Source organism: Acomys minous (genome assembly GCF_964271855.1).
Source record: "Acomys minous genome assembly, chromosome: 15".
Taxonomy (NCBI): Eukaryota; Metazoa; Chordata; class Mammalia; order Rodentia; family Muridae; genus Acomys; species Acomys minous.
In genome coordinates, this window is record NC_140497.1 from 55,473,540 (window position 1) to 55,480,203 (window position 6,664).

A 6,664-nucleotide genomic window follows, 5' to 3' on the forward strand; every position below is an offset into this window, starting at 1 on the left:
AACTGACAAATTCATATGCTTATAAGATAAAATTTTAGGAAATAAAATCCTCATCATTGTCTTTGTATTAAGAACATTTTGTGGCAATAATTCATTACCAAAGCATCTATTTGTTACAATAAATTTCAATGTACATTTAGTGGTATTTGATCAGCATAAAAGCACTAAAAAGAAAATGCCAGCTTGCAAAACCTTACCTATCCATGTGTATAGTATGTGCTCGTTGAGTCTTATGGTAGTTAGATTTTTTAAAAGATGTATTTATTATGTATACAGTGTTGTGCCTGCATGCCAGAAGAGGGCATCAGACCTCATTATAGATGGTTGTGAGCCACCATGTGGTTGCTGGGAATTGAACTCACAACCTTTGGAAGAACAGGCAATGCTGTTAGCCTCTGAGCCATCTCTCCAGCCTCCAGTAGTTAGCTTTTTGTCAACTTCATTTAAGCTAATCATCTGGGAAAAGAAAACCTAAGTTGATAAAATGCATCCCTAAGATTGGATTTTAGAAAAATGTGTTAGGGGCAATTTCTTGATTGATAACTACTGATGAGAGAGGACTCTTCTCATCCTGCATAATGACAATGTGGGGTGGCAGTTCTGGGAGGGATAAGAAAAGTACTTGATGGGGTGGAGACAACGCCTACTGAGTTCCAGCACACACTGCTCTTTCGGAGACCCTACCACCTAAATCAGGCAGCTTAAAACCACATGCCACGGAATCTGCCATCCAGCCCAGAACCCCTTCCTCCCCATCATTAGAAGACTGGCTAAACTTATATGGCGGCCAGAGTAGAGCTCTGAGAGTAGACAATCAAAGTCTGCCACACCCAAACCATCTATTGAAATAGTTTGTTCAGACTGGCTTTAGCAATGTAGACTTAGTAAGCTGTCCCTTTCTGCCCTATTTGAGTCCTGTGCTGGCTGTACAAGGGCTTTAGAGTGCACACCAATTGCTTGAGTCATTGCAAATGGAGGCACACGCCTCGCAAGCGTGTGAGGGTTGATTGCCATGCGAACATGTATGGTTAGAAAGTAAGGTAAGGGGCTAGAGATGTAATTCAACTGGTGCAGCACATGTCTTGCAAGCATACAGGCTTAAACATACAGGCTTGAGATTATTCCCTTGTGCCCTCGTCAAAAACTGCAAACAGCTGTGTGCCTTTGTAATCTCCGCACCAGAGAGGCAGGGGTGGGTGGATCTCTGTGGTTCCCTGGCTAGTGAGAGAGTTTCAGCTTCTAGCAAGAGAGACTGTCTCAAGAAACAAGATGGATGGTTGCTGAGAAATTAAACCTGAGGTTGACTTCTGGCCTCCATACACATGCACACACATGTGCACATATACCTGTACATATACACATCCCCCAAATATATATGTGCACACACACACATGCGCACATGCCCGCGCGCGCACACACACACACACACACACACACACACACACACACACACACAAAGGATGAGTTGATTTCTAACTTAAGTATTTGAGAAAAACAATACTATAACACCACTAACATAACCCAGCTGTCAACCCCAGGGAATCAGGGCAGTCTAGGCCTGCAGAGTATCAGTTGTCTGTGTCCCCTAACATGTGTTCTTAAACTATCATCAACTTCAAGCTAGAGTCTGGGATAAAAAGATTCAGGTCTGGGGCTCTGCCCAAAGAATACAGCTGCCCGCAGCAGTTTCTTCACCGTACAGTTGGCCACACCCTTGGAAATCCATTCACCGCTGTCTCCTCCCTGTTATTTTTTGTGCGATTAAATATTTAACAAAGAAAAAAGAACAACATGTCACAATAGCTCCAGGGAAATACATGCCATTAATTTGTGTCCTCAGTTTTAACCTTTGTTCACGTGCACATGCACAAGCACACACACGCACGCACACACATGCCAGGCATACACACACACACCAGGCACACATGAATACATAGGAACACACAAAATGACAATAGAAAGATAATTTTTTTTGGAAAGAAAGGTAGCTGAATGAGAGTCTGGGGACTTAGGAAGTAAGAAGCATCCCTCCGTGGTCTCTGCTTCTCTTCCCGCTTCCACATTCAGACCTTGCTTTAGTTCTCATCTTGGTTTCTCTCCATGGCTGGAGTGTTTTTGTTTGGTCCCAAGTGTGGGATGGCTACTGCCATGGATTCTGGCTGCTGCTCCGGGTTCAGGCTACTGCTGATTTGCTGGTTTGCTGTTTAATGGGTCCTGCCAACTACTCCAGTGGAATTGCTCCCAGGAATTGAGTATAAGAAAGTCCTCACCTCCTGTTTCTATTAACCTCTTCTCTCTCCTATCTAGGATAGTTGGGTTGGAAGGGAGATATAAGGCTTAAAGAACCCCCCCCAAAAAAAGTAAGATTGAAAAAGTTAGAAGCCTACAGAGTGTAATAGTGAAGTGTAAGTCTAGCAATCACTTTCCAGTTGATTTTGGTTATGATATTTATCACAGTAATAGAAAACAAAGCAGAAATTGGAACCAAGATCATGGGAGTATTGCTGTGATGAGTCTGGTACTGTTGCGTATGTAAGGACTGTGTAAGTTTCATCTTATCACCTCTTCCTCCTCTTTGTTTCTGTGTGTGCGATGTGAATGCATGTTTTTATGAATGTCTACATCCATATTTGTATAACATGTGTATCCATATGTCTGGAGGCCAGAGATAGAGTATGGTTACTGTTTTATTTACTGTCCTCTTGATGTGAGGAGAGTAGGAAATGAAAAAAATCTTTTTTTTTTCTATTGCATGGCATCACATTTGTGGACAGCAAACATGGAGTGGATGATTCCTTAAAGAAAAAGTCTAGTAGATTTCAAGTGGAAAGCTGGCGCCACACATCAGGACTGAGCATAGCCTGCAAATCTAACACATAACTGTCATAGCTGCCCATTGGCAACATATTCTCTAGTATACAGTATAATTTTCCATTGGTCTTTGTGTGGCTTGTGCTTTCCCAAGCCTGGCTCTATGCTGATGCAAATTTACAAGGGACATAACTTCGAAGGCTAATTTTTTTTTAAAGAACCAGATGCCTTTAGTATATACCTAGTGTTGGAGGCACATGGTTAAGAAAATTCTTCAGTCTTCTCTGGAGACAGTAAGTATATTGCATACAGGAAAATGTCCAATAAAAAGTGAAACTAACACACACCATGGAACTCTGTTGCTAACCTCCTTGGTATAAATTGAATAAATGTGGCAATCCCATGAGGGCTCAGTGGCTATGGAAAGTTGTGGATGCCTCCAATTTGTTTTATGCCATGATAACTAAAATTTACATGGCATTTCTTTTTTTGTTTTTTAACGAAACTGTTATTAAAGAAAGTAGCCACATCATTTGGCTGCCTCCATTGTGATGAGGTCACCATCCAAGATGGGAGCAAACCACATTGTTCCTCTCTGCTCAAGGTTGCCTCTGCTTTCTAGGAAGCTGATCCCATGCCCCATCAATTACAGGTCTCTGTAGGATCCACACATCTCACAGGTTAAAGTGCAGTTACTCCTATTTCTTTACAAAAAAATGGGGGTCTTTAGTTAGTATGGCACAGATATAGGAGGAGATGATGCTTATGGCCTAGGAAAGTGGGCCTAAAATAGAAAAGAAACAGAGAAGAGCATTCCATGGTCTTAAATAGAAACAGTTGAGTCAATGTGTCTTTCATATGAACTGTACCCGTGGAAGCCAGATATTTTTATCTATGTGTTTTCTCTTCTCAGTCCCCAGGTAGAAGAGGTTGCTTGGCCCCATTACATTCCAGTTGAATATTCTGTGGGCAGAATCCAGAGGATCTGTGGCCCTATATGTGGTCCAGAACTTAAAACACTTTAAAACAAATTAAATTAGTTCATCTTCATTAAAACCGCAATAGGTTTTTGCAACTGTTTTACTCAGAACAGCAGTACTGCTTAGGATCTTAACCACACCAGGAGACTTCATTTGTCCATCAGACCTGAAGCAAGGAGTCCCAGGTTCTCTCAGGCAACTGGATGGGGAGAAAACAAGGGATGATGCCATGCTCACAGGGAATAGATAGGCATTCAACAGATGTTTGAAGGCCGCATATTGTTCAGTCTCTCATTAGCCAAAATATAGCAGGTTGTATTAAGGGAGACTGTAGCACAGCTAGAGGAGTTGGTTTCCTGTTAGGTGGAAATGTTTCCTTTTCTACGTTTCTTTCTCTAAATTTTCTATCTCTCTTTTACTTTTTATCATTTTCTACCTCCATTATTTTCCCATCTTAGTTTATTTTGTGCTTAGTGCCTTCTTATGGAGTTTTCCTGCATACAACTTTCATGTCAAAAATATTACTCAACCCCCAAGATAATCAAACCACCAAAAGAACACTTCTCTGTTCTCTGCAGCATTTCTTACCTTAGTCTGTGCACAGAGTGTTCTTGTAATTTCCTTGAATCAGCTGTCACGGGGATGACCAGAGACTTCTATCCCACAGGTTTCTCTTGCTGTCCCAGAGACTTCCAGAACACAAGGCAAGAAGTTAGATGCTGGTGGGAAACATTTAACCTGGGAGGCCATCTTAGGTGGTTCCTCAGGTGATATATGTTTCTCTGAACTGTAAAACCTCAGACTAATCGAGGAATTGTTACAAACAATTGTCTGGACAAGACAAACTTTTCTCTTATTCAGGAGGATATGCTCATGAAAGCAGAACTCACTCTGTTGGTGTGAATGAGTCCCACAGACCCATGGACAGTGGCACTATTGTAGGTGTGGCCTTGCTGGAGGAAGTGTGTCACAGATGGGTGGGCTTCCTACTGGCTCACTGTCTCATACTGTCTCATACTGCAGACCCAGACTCTAGGCTTCTAATCCAGTACCATGTCTGCCCATCTGCCAGCAAGCTTCCCTCCATGATGATAGTGAAGTAAACTCCCATGAAATGATTTCCTCTGAAGAGTTGCCATGGTCACGGTATCTCTTCACAGCAGAAGAAACCCAATCAAGACACCAAGACAGGAACTATATTTCGTTTTTATCCTAAGATATGTGGTGACTGGTGTTTCCCTAATTATCTGCGGTTAGAGCTCACAATCTTATTGCCTCGGTGAATCTGAAGAACAGGAAATGAGGGAGGACTGTGGTAGTGATACTGCTCCAAGGAGAGAAGCGGCAAACCCCAGGTCACAAAATATCTGGAACACAGGATAGAGCCTCTAAATAAACCCTGTCACTTACGGGCCCACTGAATAGAACAGGCCACTACAAGTGAAGTGACTACTAACAAATGTACATTTATAAATAAATAGATCAATGACATTGAGTATACATCAGAGAAACAGTATCAATAACATTAATATCAGAAAAGGATGGACAAGCTGGTTAAAGTGGCTCATGCTTTTAGTCTCAGAACTCAGGGAGCACTAGTGGCCAGTCACCTGCTCAAACAAGGACGTTAGTGCCATTAAGGAGAAGGCACTGGCTCTTCATTATAAGCAGAGGAAAGACATCTTAAGGATAAGAGCCCACTCAGCTAAGCCTCAATTAATAGAATCATTTAAATTACATTATAATCCTATATCTTTCCTCCTTTCTTGCCACCACTCCACTCATTTCCAATTTTTCAGCTAACACCTTCTTCTTTGTCATTTTTGTATATACATATGTCTGTATAAGTATGCACAAATATATGATTACCTCACACCGAGGTTTTTATTTTTTATTGTGTGTGTATATAGTTTCAAGACTTGCCTTATAACCACATACTGGATAACTTGTTGGGCAATTAGTACCTGAATGAGACTAAATCTCTTACGTGATGGAGAATTCCACTCTTTAATTATGAACAGGAGTTCGATCCCCTAGTGACCTAGGCTGTCTTGGACAGGAAACATTGTCCAGATTAGAAAAAATAGGATGAAGAAATAGCTCAGCAGTTAACAGCACTGAAGACTCTTCCAAAGCACGCAGGACCCATTCCCAGGACATATACGGTGGGTCAAAACTATATGTTACTCCAGTCTCAGAAGAATTTGATACCTTTTCCCCGCTTCTCCCATTACCAGGCAAAAACGTGATAGACAGACATAAATACAGGCAAAACAACCATACACATAAAATAGTAAAAACACATTTCCTTAAAAAGAAAAGAAAAATGCAACTTGTAATATAAAACTTATTTTTCTAGCTGGTCATGTGGTGCTCAGGTAAAAAGGGTGTAGTGATTATCTTTCGGGAGTAAAAATGTCCCAAGGTAATAGTTGCTTGCTGTTTGTACATCTGCTTAAAAATATGATCCAGGCAGGAGAACAAAGGTAAGTCCACAACAGGTTCTTAAATTGTTAAGAGTTTATAGAAAGTGTTTCCCCAGGGTTCTCTGAAGAAGAAACAGTGAACTCAAAAACTTGGGCGAAGTAGGAGGGAAGTTACAGGATCATTATGATGCTTTTAGATCTGAGAAGCTTCCTGTAACTATTTGAGTTTGTGGCCTTAGTTAGAGATAGTTTAGGCCCCCCCCCCAACATGAGAGAGAAAAGTTAAGCCGAGGTTATGAAGGATGCCTCAATGCTCAGAAAAAGTCAAACTAAGCCTTCTGCTCTGCTGCCCCAGCCTGTGTAAATGCAGGTCACAGATCAGTTAGCACAAGAAGCGTTTGATAGTCACCACATAGTTCCTTGTAATTCTCCCTGGAATCTGTTCAG